The sequence below is a fragment of the Cardiocondyla obscurior genome, linkage group LG05 (assembly GCF_019399895.1).
Source record: "Cardiocondyla obscurior isolate alpha-2009 linkage group LG05, Cobs3.1, whole genome shotgun sequence".
Classification (NCBI taxonomy): Eukaryota; Metazoa; Arthropoda; class Insecta; order Hymenoptera; family Formicidae; genus Cardiocondyla; species Cardiocondyla obscurior.
The window spans coordinates 5,642,056-5,661,070 of NC_091868.1; positions in this window are offsets into that span (position 1 = coordinate 5,642,056).

Consider the following 19,015-nt stretch of genomic DNA (forward strand, 5'->3'; position numbering starts at 1 on the left):
CTTCTTTATTTCTGCGATCTGTTTTTTCTTCACCGCTGTAAAATTTATCGAGCAACATCTTCAATACGGGCATACAAATGGCTTCTGATTTAAATTAAATCGCCAAAGACGTGATTCAATTTTTTGCATCGCTTCGAAACTTATCCATCGACATTGTACAAACGTATGAGTAAGCAACTGCTTTAAATTTAAGTTAAATCGCTGGAGATTCGATCTGATTCTTGCATCGCTTCGAAACTTTGATCCAAATCGTCGATAAATATTGCAGATTTTTTTTTTCTTTTTATTTTAATATCTTATTCTTACGTTTTACCGCATCTCTCGGCTAAAGTCGGCGCTCGATCAGAGACGACTACTCTTTATGCCTTAGCCGTATTAATTGGACACCCAGTTAAGTACAGTAGCACGCTTATTTAGCCCTCAACTAATGGCTAATGGATAAAAGCGGACGAGTTATGCTAATAAGCATGTGCGGGCGCACCAGAGCGCATGCTTTCATGAATATTCACGCCGCTATCTGATTACGTCACTGATTGCCGGTATTCGAAAGTGTTTGCACGCCAGAATCCGCCGCTGTATCGCGCTGATCGATGATCGATCCTGCTGATACATCGCTCTCTGTCGTACAAAGGGCGATTAAATCGAGCCGATTTAACCCGAGTCTTGTAAAATATTATCGGCACGATCAAATTACTATAGTTCATTTTTATGGCTTCTATCTATTAATTTACTTCATTTATTAATATTACGCACGCCCTGTAATAAGACCTAATAACGATCGAATTATCACTGCTTCGCATATTCATCTTTATCCTTATTAATTTTTTCCTAAAATTTTAAATGATATATTTCAATACAAAACATATTAGAAAAGTAATATTCAGCGAAGCGGGAAAATTTAATTTTGCATTATTACTCAGAACAGTTTTTTTTTTTTTTTAAATCGCGGAAACATTCACGTCTCATTTTAAACGATCTGGAGAATAAAAATGGAAGTTTAACTCAACAGAATCTGTTCAGAGTACAATTTTTTTTTCTATCGCCAATTCGTATCCATCGCAGTCTATCGCGAGACTGAACATCGTCGCGCTATACGTGATAAGCGCTATCTCTTTATTTAACAAAGTAATAATCCAATCTGTAATAAATTCGTGTGACGTCTGAATTAATCGATTCCTATTGTTGCCATTTATTAAATTATATTTTTTTGTTACAGATCGACGCAGCAGCATCCACTGCTGTCAACGATAGTGTCGTCACCGCCGATATTATTAATTATACAAACCGCAGCCGGTTTGTCGACCGTTCCGGGAGTGCCGTACAGTATTCGGTCGTGATTTTTTCGCACGGCTTTATTTTAAACGCGAGTGTTTGACAGGAACGCGCGAAAGTAATCAATAATTTTCGCGATTGTAAAATCACGGTCGGGGTGTTCGCGAGTGACTTGTGCGCGGAAGGATGACTCGACACACAAACTGAGAGGAGGAGCAGGCCCGGGACGGGCATCCTGCATCGGCGGAGCAACTTTTAGGTGAGAATCAATTCTTTAAATAAAATCTTTATTAAAGAATTTACTTTTTTTTTATTAATTTTATAAATACTTTACATGTCTACATTAATATATTTTTTTATGTTACAGCCACCGGCAGAATTCTTCAACTCCGCTGAAGCTCATGCAGATTGGTAAGTCGCATGACTTTTTTTTCGTAGTTTGTAATTGCCGGATAAATATGTAATTTATTAAGAGATGCAATATCGAGAACCTTTCAATAAATCCAACCTCGTGCCGCTTAAATAACAGGTGTTTAACTCGTATTTCTAATATTACGTGCCGTCATTACATGCACGTTACGTCAAATAAAACCACGCAGATCGTTAGACGTCCCTAAAAAAAAAAAGAAAAAAAATACATTGCCATTTTTTCCTCAAAGAGGAAAAGAGAGGAGCGTCGAGCAGGAGAGGGGGAGGAAAAAAATTTCGCAAAAAGTCTAAAGTCTTATACGTTTTATCGTTTCCGCTGTCGCAGCACGCAGCGCGTTTTACCCGGCGATGTGTCGTAAAAACCCCGTGCCTTTACAGCACGCGCCAAGAGCGTTACGCGCGCAATTAACTTTTGCGTAGCCGTGATTAAACCAACGGTCGTCGCGAGAGGAAGACGGAGACGGAGAGACAGGGTGGGCGGGAAGGTGAGGGTAAATAATTGTCTCTCCCCGGTAGCAGGGCGCGAAAATAGAAAATCCGATTGGCCGTGGCGAAAGAGAGCGGAACAAAAGCCTCATGCAGAATTCAGTGTCGGCCGCTCCTCTATAATCGGAGCGAGGTATCGACCGGTTAGCCGGCCAGGCCAAGCCAGGCAGACAAGCAGGCAGGCAGGCAGGTACACCTGCTCAGCGCGCGAGGCTTTCCCTTAGCGGTAACTCTATTGTGCCGGCACGGCCTCTCGCCTTCGGGTGTTTCACCCCAGGCCACCTCGTTAATCTCGCCCACCACGACATCGCCATCTTTACGCCCGGCGGCCCGGCCGAAAGATCGCGGTCGATACGAACGGCCGAACCTGCGAATAATGCGCCATTAGGACGGCCACTTCGCGTATGATTGAAGGGCGAGACCGCCGAGAAGTTAGATAGATCATGCACGCGGCCGGCGATCCCGTAATACGCGCGATTTGCCAAAAACAGCTCGTCCGGCATGCGTCCGCATCACTCGCGACGCCGCGCGCAGAATCATTAGTACTTTTATCAGAAACCTGAGCTGAAAAGTTGACGGGATAGATGTTCGTGATATGACTCGAAATTTTAACTCTCGATGAATGGAATCGCTAATTTTTTTTTTTATAATTGTTGTCACATGAGAGATCGCTGTTAAGCCTTCTATCGTTGGAGATATTGAAAATCATTCAGCGGGGCACAGCGGGAAAGTATTATTTGAATCCTCTGTCAGAAACGCATCGACTTCATCGATCAAGTGCAATTTAAATAAGACCTTTAATTTATTTGAAATTATTTTCCAATTAACTAGATTTCCTTAATAATTTGGTGTTATGTAATTAATTAAAAAAAGCAGCGAAGGTTTATCTTGATCTCTTTCGTCATTCCATGCAGTACTCAAATTGTAAGATACCTTTGCAACGATTATTCGCTGTCGTACGGACGAAATACCCGCGCGTTTTTATACCTACAGATAAAAATCAGAAAACGATCGCGCCAAGTGCAAAAAATATTCCGCTTTTACGCCGATCGCGTTGCTTCCTCGCGCGAGAATATAATTATTATTTTCAGCGGCATTGCGCGCAAGAAACCTCGCGTTCCCAAATTAGAGACCATTTTTTTTCCTTACGGCCGGCTGAGCGGGAAACGCGGTGCGACCGCACCTGGAGACGTTCCAAGATACACGCTCGCTCTTACCGGTGATATGTAACGCGTAACATTGTTGAAACGCAGATTTTCGAGCAGAAAGAACGTGGGTGTCGCCGTCGCGCGTGGGTCGCCATTTTTTCGGGACTCGCTCGCGCGGCCCCTCTTACATGCATGCACGTTCCGTTCCGTATTCACTTCATTCTTCTCCGCACACGTTATTCCGGCCCGACCAAAAATCGCTTTATACGGTGCTCGCCGCTCCTTAAACCGCGGCATTGGGTTCTTCACCGAACGCCAGTCGCACGAGACGTCAAGCGCACTCGACCGAAAATTGATGCTTCGTTATCTATTTCTATCGGCAAAGTTTTAAAGATTACATTTGCCGGAAATTAAGTATTCGGTGACGTCGTCGTTTAAATAAAAATAATTCTCAAGAAAAGACATTGGCGTGAGGGTTTTCTCGGTTTCCCGGAATTCGAGGTCGAAATTCTCTTCCGAGCGCGCAATTAAATCGAGGTAGGTGATCGAATGCAAATATTTTTAGCCGCGGTTGTATAACCTCGTAAAACCGACGTTACTTAAGTGACGTCGGACAAAGGCGGTAAGGAGAGGCGTAAAAAGAAGTCCCGGGATTCGAACGGACAAGAGCGCGAGAGCGGAAGTCGAGAATGTGGGGCGGTGATGGGCCGCTTCCGGTGGTCCCCGGTGTACAGCTCGTGAACCAAGTCAGTCGGACTGTGACTGTCTGTCGGCGAAACCGCAGACAGCCCGTCTGTCTCATAATTCCATTAAGCGATACGATGCTCGGTTGTATGCCGGTGCCCGGTGGAGCAAACCCGTGTCTTAACCGCGAAGCAGCCTTGGAAACCCAGTTTTACGATGGCATCGAAGATACCGGGCTTCAGTCGCGAGTGGTAATTAAAACACGACGCGAATTCGATACTCGCCGGATTACTCAGCGGAACGCGTCTTCCGTGATTACGTAACGGAGCGTTGCACATCGAAATTGCCCGGGTAAAAAAAAAAAAAAAAAAAAAACGAAAAAAAAACAAAGCGCTTAGGTAAACGAGACGGTACGTTACATAAATCTGTGGTCTCGCTTCACGCTTGATTCGACTGTTGGAGCGAAGAGACGTCGAGAACGTACGATCGGCCGAACAAAATGTTATACATTGACGAAAGAAGGAAGTGCGGGAGCGCGGAGCGGAGGCGGGGGAAGGAGTTGCCCTCGGGTGAAAGAGCGCGAGGGGAAATGACAAAATTCAGGGTCGGAAAGGGCGCGCGGCTCGTTGCATGAGGAAGTCACGTGAGCGAGCCGGGTCACTTAACTCTCCGGTTCACTCGCGTGCACTTCGTTTTGGCTTTCCGGTATGCGCGCGTGTCCGTCAGTCTGTGTTTGCGTTCGTCACGCGCTCGTACGCGGACGCATCGCTGGCTCCAACCATGAGAAAAGGGCTGAGCGTAAGAAAAAGAAAAAGAAAAAAAAAATGAAAAGAAAAAGAAAAGGGGGAAACCGCGAGCTCGAGGTTGCGGGCGAGAAAAAGAGCGTGAGGAGGAGAGAAAGAGAGGAAGAAGTGTCGAGGAGATAAGCGAGTGAACGCGGAAGTTAGAAAAAGAACGATAGACCGCGAGAGAGCCTCCCTGGCCTCGCATACATAAAGCTAAGGTAATTATAAGCGTCCCCGGCTCTCCTCTTATCTCTTCTTTTCTCTCCGTCTATCGTTCCCTTTACCCGTTCTCCCCATCTCGCTCGCTGCTTCGCGATGGGGGAGTCGCGGCCGAAAGAGAGAGAAAAAGAAGAAGACCAGAAAGAGAAAGAAAGAGGGAGAGATGACTGCCGGGTGCCACTCATAAGAGCGTAACAATGGCTTTCCATGCCGGCTCAACCAACCAGACGACCGACTGACGATCATGACGAATCGTTCCCGTGGGATAAGTAGGATCGGTTTAGTGTGCTCTCTCTTTCTCTCTCTTCGATCTTTTCCCGAGATTCATCGTAAATCGTCTCGTTCGTCTCACCCGAAAATCGCAGGTGATCACACCTCGTTCGCCAAATCTCTTCGCTGCGCTGTCTTTCTTAAAATAGGTGATCTCCCAATTTCAGCGATTAATAATAATTATTACTACATAATCAGCATCCGATTTTTTTGTTCGCGCATAATCAATACCATTTTCACGAATGCGAGTATCGAGTCGGTGAGGACGAGTCAAGAGACAGGTACTCCAAAAACAATCTTCCATCGCAACTTCAATTCTCTGCGATAGGCGATTGTGTCTGAAACTCCCGCTCGAGCAAGCGGCTCCTCGTAAAGTTGACAGATTCTCTTCTAGCTAGATTTCTTCCCATACGATTTTTCTTACTCAGCCTTGAGGATGGCACAACGTAGAATTATATAATGGGAACGCGTTACAAATATAGTAACTTAACGCAGTCACGCGACAGTCGTAACGCAAGTCACATCCGCATTTTCTTGAAGGCAATGGCATTCTTCGTATACAGCTGGAGATCTTATTTAATTTACACTATCCTAGAATGAACGCGAATACGAATGAGAGATAAAATTATCGCATCCATATGCAAAATACACTCATCGTTACGATGATTGTCGTTATTATGTCATGTGGCAGTTGGAGTACCAATTAAGGCTCGATGTTGTCATCCGTCAAAAATAGACCTTGATTAACAATAAATAACCGTATATTCGGTTGAGTAAATATGTATCACATTCTGTATGTTGAATCGTTAAATGTGTACTATAAATTATCACGCACGGTATCGTTACAACATATCGAAAAATATTTGCTGCGCGATATAACGCAATTGCAAGTCTTTGTGTTTACGTAAAATGTGCAGTAAAATATATAGATCGGGATATAAAAATTTGACGACGCAGTTCTTGCTGTTCTCGGCAGGTCTCATACGTATTCATCGTACGTGTAAATTTAAAAGATGTGAGAGACGCGAGATTCGAAACTTCCACGTGGTATCGGAAAGAGATATGCTAGAGATATGGTCGTAAAGTTTTTGCATACGCGAAAAGAAGATGCACTTGGAGATCAGTTGCAGATTTTATCGCATAAGATTAAAGTTTCGAATAAAAAAAACTCTGTCGTCGAATGAGCGCGAATTCCACCTGAGGTGAGAACATAATTTATTCTTTAATAACTTTAAATTTCGATAGCTTGGAAATAATATAATTTCTTTTATGAGAAAATTAAATATAAAAGTTGGAATATAATTATTACGCGATTGAAATCAAAATAACAGTTATGATTAAAAGAAAAGGTTGGCGAGGTCGTTCCCCTTCTGTTACATTTTTTTTTTTTCAATTCTCAAGTCCCTTTTTGTCACTTAATTATCGAAAAGAATCTCTTGCGGTCGTCCAGTTATCGAAAAGAATTATCTAAACTCCGACCAAACATACTCTGCATAATAAGGCCGCTCTCTCGGCTCGAGAGAAAGATTATGAAATCCCAGGTCCAGGCTAAAACGGGACATAAAAGATCTTCGAGCTCGCTGTCGACAAGATCAGTGGGTCGATTAAAGTATTTCGCACGCAAACGCGATTCTCTGCGGCCGCGCTAAGAAGCGCGCGGCTAAAAATAAAAGTACAAAGTTCGGGTCCCCGGTGCGTTTAGCGGCTGACTTTCTTCGCGCGGTCTCTCGCTGACTTTGCATATCTAATGAGCGGCGGTCATTACGCACGCACGATTATTAGTCGCGGATCCCCACGAACCTCCGCGTGTTTAGATATTCGCGCGGTAAAGCCTCTGGCGCTCGGCTCCTGATTGCATACTTTGCAACGCCGGCGCTCGGTTCGTGAATCCTGCAACAAACGGAGCTCATCGCATCGTACGCGGTGAAAGCGAGGGAGAGGGTCGACCGGACGAGCGAGATGGAAACAAGAGTTTCTTTATCGTGGCTGATGAAGTGCCGACCGGAGAAAAAGCATCGGCGAGAGAGAAAGAGAGAGAGAGAGAGCGAGGGAGGGAGAGGGCAAGCGCGTTCGTTTACGAAAGAGTAATGCAACGTAAAAATGATATGAAGATAGAAGTACAAGTACGATAACTCGTTCGCGATTTGGAAAAAAATAAAATAAAATCAATAAATAAAGAAGGTAGGAGCGTAAATAAAATTTCACATTTTTGTTCGACTAATTTCATACAAATACAATCGGCGGAGTCGATCGCGGCGAAGAATGTGAGAAAGAGAGAGAAAGGGAGATGGGAGGAGATAGATGCAGTTTATTAATAGGCCGGGTGCAGTTTGATGACATAAATAGAGCTACGTATATAATGAGAATATACACAAATAGTTGACGTGTCTCGTGCGGAGGCAAATTAATCGATGGCTCGGTTACGCAATAAACTAATTGCCGGCGTGTAAACAAAGAAGCGCGGATTTCCATCGTCGGCGACGACGGTGGCAATGATAATTCCTGAGCAAATTCGTTGCTCGGCGGTCTTTCGAAGCGGCACGCGGTGCAATTTTTCCGTAGAAATTACTCCGCACGGGAGACTTATTACGAAGTTCATCTGCAAGATTGTTCCAAAGCATTCGCGCGCAACATACAAACGAGGGAGAAAGAAAGAGAGAGGCTCTTACGTGCGGCGAAACGCGCGGGAATGGAAGAGAGGGCGAGATGAACGGAAAGGGGAAGGAGACGCGGACGAGAAAAGGAAACCGAAACGCGGCGACGAGGAAAGGAAAGAGAGGAAGAAAGAGACGGCCGATACGAGCAAAGTGAAATAGAGGAGCGAACGTAATACGAGAGAGAGCCGAGAGGGCTGGCAAAAGAGCCGAAGGTCTCGCGCTCTCTTGGCGTAGCTGCAGACAGATAATACACCGAGTCGCGGGCGCGCTCGTGGTCCCGCAGCTGTGTGCGTACGGGCGCGCTTGTGTATGAAAGCGCCAACGTTACCCACTCACGCTTAGAACCCGTGGAATATCGTAAAGCTGCCTGTGCCGCTTGGCCTGCCTCCTCTTGCGCCGCTCTTACACGACGCGTCGCGCGTTGCTGCCTAAACTTTCTACGCCGTACCTCCGCGCGTGTGATACAATATCGGCGCTTACCCTTTTAGAATTCTGTACTACGACGAGGATGCCTCGCGAAAGGGTGACCCTAGACAAGAGTTTGCAAATACGCGTACGATTGCATTCTTTTCGGGGAAACACACGAATGTTCGAACGGCCAGACTGACCCTGCGTCTGTAAAATAACGAAGTATCATAACCAGTGGAGTACTTTATATTATTGCCTTATCATTTCTCTGCGTTATCGCAAAACCACCGTGAAGCCATAGCTCAGTAAAGATCCCTTTATCGCGCTACCGTACTGAATAAATGCCAGAGAGCCGCTAGTTCTTAACGAAAGCCAAATTTCTCTTTGATGTCCCTGTACAGCTAGACCACACACTGTTCGCGATTAAAAATTTCATAGCTCGTAGTAATACGGTGTATAATCCGGCGCCACAATTATCTCGAGATTTTTTTTTTTTTTTTTTGCAAATTTAAACTGTAAACATGTTATTTGGGCGAATTTTTGCCACGCGCGGCCGAGAAAGTCCTTGAATCTGCACCAAACGCCAACAACGAGCGACGACCGCGGCGGCTCCGTTAGAATTCCGCTAGCCAGAGAAAGATGCGCGAAAGAGAGAGAGAGAGGAAAAGAGGACAGAGAGGAGAAAGGGAGGGGGAGGACAGAGCGTTCGTATGTGCGAAATAGAACGAGAGCAACGAGCGAGCCGCCGCACCGACGAGAGGGATCCGACAAGATGAGGAGGTGAAGGAGGAGGTGGTGGGAAAAGCGGGAGGCAGGGAAGGTTAGACCTTATTACGCCGCACACCTCGTGGCTTACGATGCAGCCGAGGCCGAAGTCACGACCGAGGCGGAATAGACGTCTACGGAATAGACGGAAAACACAAGCGGCGTATTGACCGCGATCGCCGAACGCAAAAACGCGTCGTAGGTTTTTCATTCCTTTTAATATCTCGCTCCGAGGAAAAAAAATACGCGGCGCAAACAATAATCCCTGCGAGCTAAATAAATTTGTTATTTCATGCTTGGCCGGCGCTACGAGAATAGAACTGCCCGAGATATTAAAGAAACTGTTACAATCGCTCGAAAGTTAAGCTCGAAATACAGTTGGCCACAAATTTCGGAAGTCTGATATGCAGCGCGCGAACTTCCAGATTGCGGGAATTTGAAGTTTCTGACTGCGCGTTGCGGAACTCACATCCCGTGCAACTACTCTGTTATATGACACCGAATTAATTTTCAAGCAGTATTCGTGCGCGACCGCGCGGCCGTGTATTAGTATCAGCGGAAGGAACCAGCCTTGCAATGAGAACTTCGTGCTCGGTCGCAGGAAGTTCCGCATTAACGAGCAAGGTCGGCCAAGGCAACCAGCTCTCGTGTAAACGGCGAATGACGACGGGAACAAAATAAAGAGATCCAATAAAGCGTGATTTTTAATAGCGAATGGGGAGGCGTGGAGGAGTTGACGGTGGCGTGAAACTCGAGGGAAAAGAGAAGGCTAGAGTAACCGAGCGGAACAAGGCACCGGGTTCGGATGTACGAAAAACAGAAAAAGAGCGAGGAAGAAGGAAAGAAGTAGAGAGAAAGGCTAAAAAGAGGGGGAGAGAGCGCGAGAGTGATAGCAGACGATCTCGTTGTCAGTAGCACTCCCCGTAGAATACGTAGGACCTCGAACTCGTCCGCGGATCGATACCGGGTTCCTGGTGGACTCGCGCGAAAGGGGGCTTCGGCAGGGAGTTCGGGGTGGAAGAAGTAACGAGGAAGGAGGCAGGCGAGGGGGAATTGCGGGCGAGGGTGAGCATCGAGGAGAACGAGCGACCGGCGGTGGTGTTTGTGCGGCGCGGGGGTGGCTTGGCACGCGGGGACGCCTCGGGGGTGTTTCTATGGTGACGGGCATTAGCGGCAGGGGTGGCCTAGCGCACGAGGGGAAACCCCTCGTCTCTCCTCCCTTTCTCTCTCTCTCTCTCTTTTTCCCTCTCGGATTTAGCTCTCCTCTCTTTCTCGTCGTGACAAACTTCTGATTTTGCAACGTTGATTTCGACGCTGGCCCTCGAAACCGTGTATCCCCCCCTTTCTTCTTTCTTTTTACTGGCGGGAAAGGAATAATATGTAACGCGGGTGGCACCGATCAGCCGAGAGCTCTTCCGTTTATCGGGGTATTACGGGTACTTAAGAAATTTGACTTGCGTGCGAGACGGAAAGGGCTAGAATTATAGACAAAGCCAATAATCAACAGTATACTGAAATTATTGAATAGTCGGGCGGGAAAACTAGCTGCAGTAATCGAAGAAAATAAAAATAAAAATAGAAAAAAATTAAGCTGCGTAGATAGATCGTACTTTAAGCATCAATTTTTTTAAAGCGTGGGCATCCTCGCTAAAGTCATCTACTCGTGGATGTCGATTCCCATGTGATTAACGCGCATCACTTTCTCACTGCAAATGCATGTTCTTTTATTGAGACAAAATGTATGCGAGGTGTAGGAGACGAGAATTCCGGCGTAGGAGTGCATTCAATGCACGTGTAACGTCTCGAAGAAAGGAGATAGCGACTAATCGCCATTGAAGATCGTTTACCGCCAGGATGACGCGATTAACGATCTAAAGTGCAACGAGGATGCGAGCATCTAATCCTATTTATTTTTAACCTTCGCCCGCGTGCAACCGCGGAAAGAACCGCATCCCATTCAGTAGCGATGAGCTTCGGAGTAGAAGCAAGCGGACCTCGTGAACTATTCATCATTTACAGCACCGATTGCTAAGGAATAAACGCGATCCCTGCGATGTTTGACTCGAGATCACTAACTCCGCAATGCTGTCAAAGTCGCAGTGAAAGCGACAATGTCAGTTTCTTTCCTTTTCTCGGTTTGCCGCTTTTAATGATGCACGCATTTCAGCGAACTCGTTCTCCAACGCGACTCGAAGACTCTTCGAGAGTCAAAAAAAAATTTCCTATGCCATATATCACTCTTTTTGCGCTTAAAACGTAAAGTCATTGAAAAGAAGAAAAAGAAAGAAAAAGGAAAATTAATAGAATACAAATACGCGCGGCTTAAGCGCAAATGCTTCAGCGTATTTAAATACTCATTGCGTTTAGATTTGTTCCGCGACCGGCTAATATTCCGCTGAGAATCCCTCGCTGCATTACGAATTATGCACTTCTCATTACTTTTGGCTATAGAAATATTTTAAAAAAGGCAATGCTTAACAATCGCGATGCTGCATCGTACGTGAAAAAATACGCGGGAAAATGCGAGAGGCAATGTTTTACCGGAACGCGCAAATTCGTTGCATCAGCACTCATATTTTCATATTCATGCGACACGAATATATGGAAAGGCATAAATGTACAGAAATTTTTCTAGTCAACGTTTCCCGAGTCGTCTCGTAACTCATTCACTCGTTCTTCTCGTTTTCTCGTTTCCTCTGTTAGACTTTGAAATCGCTATAAAAGATTATTACGTCGATTACGAATTGTTTTGCGCACATGATTTTTGAGAACGTCCCTTACCAACGTATTTCGCGGTAGATAGATTAACTTAGAAGATTCTAGCGAAATGATAGCGCAGCTATATGATTATCAAATTTTCATTATTCGCTTATAGTTCGCTCAATCGGAAGGAATATCTTTTTACATTCGCAATCGCGATTGATTCTCGCGTTTCCAAAAACATTAGGGATTCGAAAGCTTGCAAAATTTTTATCTGCAATTTCAAGAAGCAGGAAAGAAAGAAGAATCGGATCGATGATCTCACCTCAAGGTATCGATACTGAAGCCGAGGTTGTCGAGTCTCGTGCTGTGGAAAGTTCCACTCACTCGAGAGAGGCAGGCAACATGCGCGACGCGGTGCGCGATTTCGACTGCTCGCGCGCAGACGAAAAACGGCTAATTAATATCTCGGCTTCCAGACGTGATAACGACTTCGGTCCTTTTGCATACGGTTCCACACCATTTCGCAGCTCTACCGTTTAAATTTCATGCCGATCGCGCCGGTGGAAGCCGAGTTACAGCAAACGCGCGGAATCCGTTTTTCGGTTCTTGGCGCGCGATAAATTTCGACGTTTTTCCAAAATCATAGACTTTTTACATTCAAATCGAGTTCGACGACGACTGATGATATCGCTAGTAACTTGCCGTTGTACAAATATTGCCGAATATTATACAAATCGCCGAACGTTATTTTATTACGTTTGATCTCACGTGTGCACATAAAGAAAGAACCTAATTTTACGTATTATCATTAAATATTTCGTATCGGATACGCGAGCGCATGTCAACTGTCAACGTTTTTTAAAACATCCGGTTTCTCAGATTATTTCCGCCTTTCAAATCGAAGTGCGATACTCGTGTCAAAAGCGGCAAACAAGTATCGCGTCGTAGGATATTAATCACTAACGCTGGCCCGAAAAGGTCCTGAAATGGGACGTCACGTTGTCCTTAGATATCTTATAACGGTGTTTCTGCTGGCGAAGGGGGAAAAAAAAAAAAATAAGATCACGAAAAAGATCAAAGATCGTTGGTAGACGGTCCGAAGAAAGGAAGCGCGGCTTCGTTTTATATCTACCGCATTCGTGAACAGATGAGTTTCGAGGGAAGGACCCACGGACGACCTGCTAAGCCAACAAAATGGTAGGACTCAACCGGCTTCGGGTCCCAATGCGGACAACGAGCGAATCGCTTTCAGCGAGTGCCGAATGCGAGGGAGGATGAGCCGCGAATCCGGCGGACATGTATGTCGGAAAGAATCGGGCTCGAAAAGTCATGGAGCAGTCCGGCAATTAATCGTTACGTCGATAGTATTTAGAATTACATTAACGTTTCAGCAGTACGTTAATGTTCACCGTGAGGATTTCGATGCGGGATATGACGAAATTTAATCACCGGGGATAACTATCGCCCGCGATCCCCGTCGTTATACCGTTTAAATCTGATACGCGAAGATTATTTTATTATTATTTAAGTCTTTTTCTTTTTTTCTAAATGACCACCTTTTCTTTCTTTCTAACAAGACGATTCAACAATTAAAATACATAAGTCGTGTCTCGCATTCATCGGCGAGAAGCGTTCATATTTCCCGTCTTCCTTCCGATTCTCTGTTACGTTTATCCAGATTCGCGTTGTGATCTCTCGTGTGACATGTTTTAAGCAGCAAAAGGAGTTAAAACGTATCGAGTAGCTCTGATAAATTAAACGTAGCGAAACACGATTAAGCCGTTCAAACCAAACTTCGACGCGAAACATTTCGCTGAGATCTTCTACCTCGAACCGCACATTCGGCTTTTTTAAGACGGATGTAATATCATAAATCGTTGCGTGCTATTTCCAGAGACTATGACGTCGTCGATGTTTCGAGCAAGCGATGCTTCGTCGAATTTCGTCTTTTTTAGAATTCCGAGCGGACTGTACGAGAGTCGTCGTTACATTGCAGCAAAGCGTACTTAAATGCCGCGAGGCGAGTCCGATAAGACAGGCCCGATAACGCGACGACGCGGAGCCGCGGGCAGCCGCATTACAAACAGACGCGCGCGCATGTGTGGGTGCACGTACACGTGGCTTACGTGCCATATGTGAATCAACATTGTCTCTGTGAAATAGCGCAACGCGTCAAGCTACACGCGTCCGATGACTCGGAACGGAAACCGAAAGACCCTTACTGGCTGAATCGCGTCCCGGAAGCGCCTGCGTAATTCCAGCAAGTTGTACCTTACCGAAATTGTCGTACAAAATGGTCACCAGATCATTAAGATACCATCGAAAAGTTAAACGATGGACGATTGTAGCGGCCAAAAACGCGGCTCAGGCATCTCACGTCTACGCGCGTCTTATTTATTCTCAATGTATCTATTATCGAGACATCCGTGATTCATCGCGCGCAAATCTTTCGCCCGAAATAAAAAGAAAAAAAAAAAAAAAAAAAAAAAAAAAAGAAAAAAAAAAAGGAAAAAAGAGCAGCCTGTCTGAAGGGCAATGAAATACTCGGTTCGGAACAAAGAAGGGAAGCGGGAGATGAAACGAGGAGGAGGAAACGGAGCGGAGGAGCACGGAGTATACTCGTTCGGTGCATGTGGTCCCTCCTCGGAGTGCCGATACGGCCGGAGGGCAGGGACGATAACCGAGCCCACAAATGCCGGTGAGTCCGCCGGCCGGAGTCGCATGCTAATGCCCGTGTTGCTGGACCGCGCTGTGAGATCCGCGGATAGGGAAATATCTCGAATATGTATGTACGAATGTATCTGTGACAGCCTCATCCCGGTGCGATTGTAATTGCGTCATCGGCTCTCGGGATTCTCGTGCCGCGTATCATTCCGCGCCGTCAAAAGGTTTTACCTTCTCTCTTTCTCTCTCTTGCTTCTGCGTTTTCATTCTCGACGGCGCGTCATTATTAATTGACGAGAACGCCCATAATTCCGCGAACATTGTAACCGTTTGCGTGGACTATTTTGTTACCTTTAATAATTCATCCCACCGAAATTAATCTCCGATTCAGGAAACGCGGACGAATCGGTTCTGTTCGTAAATTAAATAACCCGGATTCGATTGCCGGTTCAATTATTTAAGTGAACGTATTTAATGTGTCTTGCCGCGACGTTTCTGTCGTCGCGATGTTTTCCTTCGTGTGATCTGCACGTTCGAATCACTACGATTATCTTTGTCAGGGGGGTACTTTTTGTATTCGCGCCGCGTCGCCGCACGCAGAGGCCGCATAATTTCGCAACGCGTGCGTCGATGAAAGTTTTGCGACTGCATAGAACCATCCGGCACACATCTCCCGACCGACGTGAAAGCACGGGTTCGCGTAAGAGCGAGAAGGATCTGACGATAAATCGATAATTCGTTGGAAAAGCATAGGTTGAAGCGGTTGAAGCTGTCGGCGAGTTTCGTTTATTTCTCTTCGATCAGCTCGTGTAGCTGGTACTGGTACAGTCCGGCAAGCAAGTAATCATTCAGGGTACCTTGTTACGCCGAGAAGTTGCCCGGTGTATAAATTATACTTCAGCGAAGAGATCGTTTTGGCGCTAAAATCACTGCGCGGCCGAACCTCATCAAGTGCGAGACGCGCGATCAAATATTCGCGACAGAATCTAAATATAATATCTCGATTGAAATCTCCCGGGAAATTCGTAGCTCTTTTCGTTTCTTTTGTTTGCCAAGAGATGACAGGTTAAATAAAAAATTTTATCGTGCAAAAAAAAAAATGTTACATCTTGCGTAAACTAAAATTTAAAATTATTTTTTAAACCGTTACTTATGCCTTTAATTATGAAAATAGTTTTGCGTGCATTTTCGCGTGCGCGTATTACTCTTTATCGTTCGTAAAAAAAAAAAATAATTTTTCGACGTCGCGTTTGTTACTTGCGCGTGAATAAATAATTAATCGATTAATTGCTACGAATAGGAAACTGCGAATTACGAACAATCCAGCGGCAACGTTTTAATTCAGCGCCGATGCCAAACTATGCGTATATCTGCGATTCGTAACTCATGCATAATTCGCGAATGGTAGAGAGAAAACTCATCAGAATCGTATTTGCGATTTCCGATTCGCGCCACTTTGCCAGCGCAGTGATTTCTTTAGTCAAATCGAAGAACGTGAATCACCACTTATCAATGTGAATTACGAACAGTATAGAAAATCCGCATTCGGCGGATAATAAATCGTGTATTACGAATTACAAATAATTAGCCGAACGGTTTTTCGTCGAACTCAAAGAATGTAATCACAAATGAGTACAAAGTGACGCTAAAGTACGAATCACGAATCGAAAGTCGTCTACTTTAATTAAAAAAAAACCCTGGATACACGTTTATTATGACGTCCAAAAATGTTCTTTGTCCGTCAGAAGTTGTTGGGATGAAAAATTAAAAAAAACCTTCGGTCAGGTTTCCGTAAAGCGCATGCGTCTTGTCGTCGGGGCGCAAACCTCGTAAAGCGTTTTATGTGGAAACTACCGGCGCGATCGAAACCGCGGCTAAATAAATAGGCATGACAAACGGTAGAGAATCGTCCGGTGAAGGTTTCATCTCGATATCACGCGCCGTTCCCGAGATATTAAATAGTCACTTTTGGCGAGAGAGCGGCGCGCGAAGCAGGGCATGGGACGCACGCTCTTCCCGGCATGGTAACGCGCGCGCCATCGACATCGCTCGCGGCAGAAGCGTGTCAGGGCCTCTCGCTCCCAGCTTAACGAATGCAGCCTTTGCGGCATGTTCGCGGTACACACAATTTTTGAACACAGCCGAACAGTATCAGTTTACGCGAAGATCGTATATTTTTTTTGTTTCCGATTGACCCTTATCCGCCTCATAGCTTTTATCGCGTCTTGAATTGATTCGTCGCAGCCGCATTATATCGCCGTTTCTATAAACAGGCTCGGATTACTCGGAAAAAAATGACTGGAATAATGTGTAATAAATGTAACCGCGATAATAATTATAATTGCAAGCGCGTCGGATTAACGTGAGAGATTTGTCGTACTCGTTAAACAAAATGAACGAAGACAAAGTTTCAAGGAAGTCGGAGCAAACTTGCCGGACGCGTACTCTATCCGCTGGCGAGAGAAAACTTTGTCAGTGGCCTTTTCCGAAAAATTTTGACTGTACAACTTTTTTTTTTACTTGCGAAATTTAATGAGGAAGCGATAAACTTTTCGCGTCAAGTAAAGCCAAATTTAATGATTATGTTGCTTTTATGCGCGGGACACGGTAACGTGTTTTTCGCGATAAAAAGTGGCGCAGTAGTTTAATCTATATTTTTTTTTTTCTACGACTATTTTATCACTTTCGGAAAAAATGACTCCACGATATGTGTTATTGTACAAAAGCCATTAGCTGTATCGTAATATGATGGTACACGTTGTAGATTACGGAACGAGTTCAAATCGATATTGTAACTAATTCGCGTATTATGGGAAAACCGCTGGCATTTCTAGTTGCCTTTTTGTTTCCGTGTAAATGTATGCAATAATAAATGCCGTAATTTTCTACTTTTACGTCAACCGTTAGCTTTCATATGTATAACGATGGTTTACCGACAACGATTATACGTTCACATAACATCGCTCGCTTTTCAAAGTAAAAATAAAATATCAAAGAATCGTAAGGCAAGTCACCTTTATCGGTAATTATTTAGGCATCGACATAAATGCGTTCATTACGTACCCGATTAAGTTCTTTTAGATCCTTTCATCTATTTGAAATGTAGCTGCGTTTGATCGAATTTAATTCGCCTCGAAATAAATACAACAAAAATAAACGAAATAAACACTTAAAAAATACTGCGTGAATCGAACTAGGTTAACAAATTAAGCTGATTACGCACGTTGCGAAATTGACGACGATTAATCAACCCTAATTATAAAAAAATGTGAAATACAGAAAACGTTTTAATATCGCGTGCGATGATATTTACATTAATTTTTACGAAACGAGGAGTGTCATTAATATAACCTGAATAACTGCTCAAATTTCCGATTTTTCTCAAGTAGAGAGCATATGTCTACTTAACGAAGCACTTGTACTATTCTGTGCATCACGTTTCATGCAAAACGACTGTGTACTCGAGCAAGATTCGCTCATCATTCGATTAAACCGACATTAATTTAGGCAGCTTGTGTAACTTTCTACGAGTTCAGTCTAAAATATTCATTTCTATATTCTGTCGTAACATCAGATTACGTATTTAGACGTCGTGTGTTTATGTAAAAAAAAAAAAAATCTATTATCTGCAATTGCAATAAAATGGAGCATCGCGAATGGCGGCGAAGTAGACGAAGCGCTGTAAAAAAGCCGCGATTAATGACGTGCGCGACGGCGACGGCGGGCGTCGACGTCGTCGAGGAACAAAGGGGAACGTCGGCCCGGTTCGGCGGACGAGGGGAGAAGGGAACAATCGTGCGTACTCATACACGCGACACGCCATCTACGTGGATCCGACTACGCGTCTATTCCAGGATTGCGCAATTCGGTGCAGCGTACGGGCGCGCGCGCGCGGGACAGCGGCGCCGAGGCTACCAAAAGTGCGAGAAACGCGCGTGTCGCCAGGCGTTTTCCAATTTACGCATCGCTTGCGGGGTTGCGCAGCGTTTCGTGCACGACAATTGATTGCGCTCCGAAGGGAGGCGAATCTCGTGCCGGAGGGAGCGTCCGAGTAGGTGGAGCGGGCAGAGGGGCCGATGGGGGGTTAACAGGGAAAGAGAGCGAAGCGGAACTCCGAAAGGGGGTACGCGCAAACGGACGACGCGAAACGGGAACGACGGGGAGATGACACGCGAGAGCGAGCGCGCGGGAAGGGTTGGGGAAGAAAGAGAGCCGCGAGGTCGGCAGGCGCAGGAGCCGGGAGAGATACAAGGCACAAAGAGAACGAGAAAAGGGAAGAGGTGTACGGATGGCGGGAGGGAGCAGGAGACGCGGGAGAGGAAGAAACAACGAATAGAGCCGAGAGTACGGGAGAGGAGGATCGCGCGAGCGATGTAGTGGTCGTGAAAAGAAGCGGCATCGCCGCACGGCGGCTACTTGGCTCTCCAGGGCCAGGATATTTCAATACCGACGGTGGTCGGCCACCGACGTGGGACTGCTCACAGGAAGGGGAGGAGGGGAGGGGGGGGCGCGACGACGACGACGA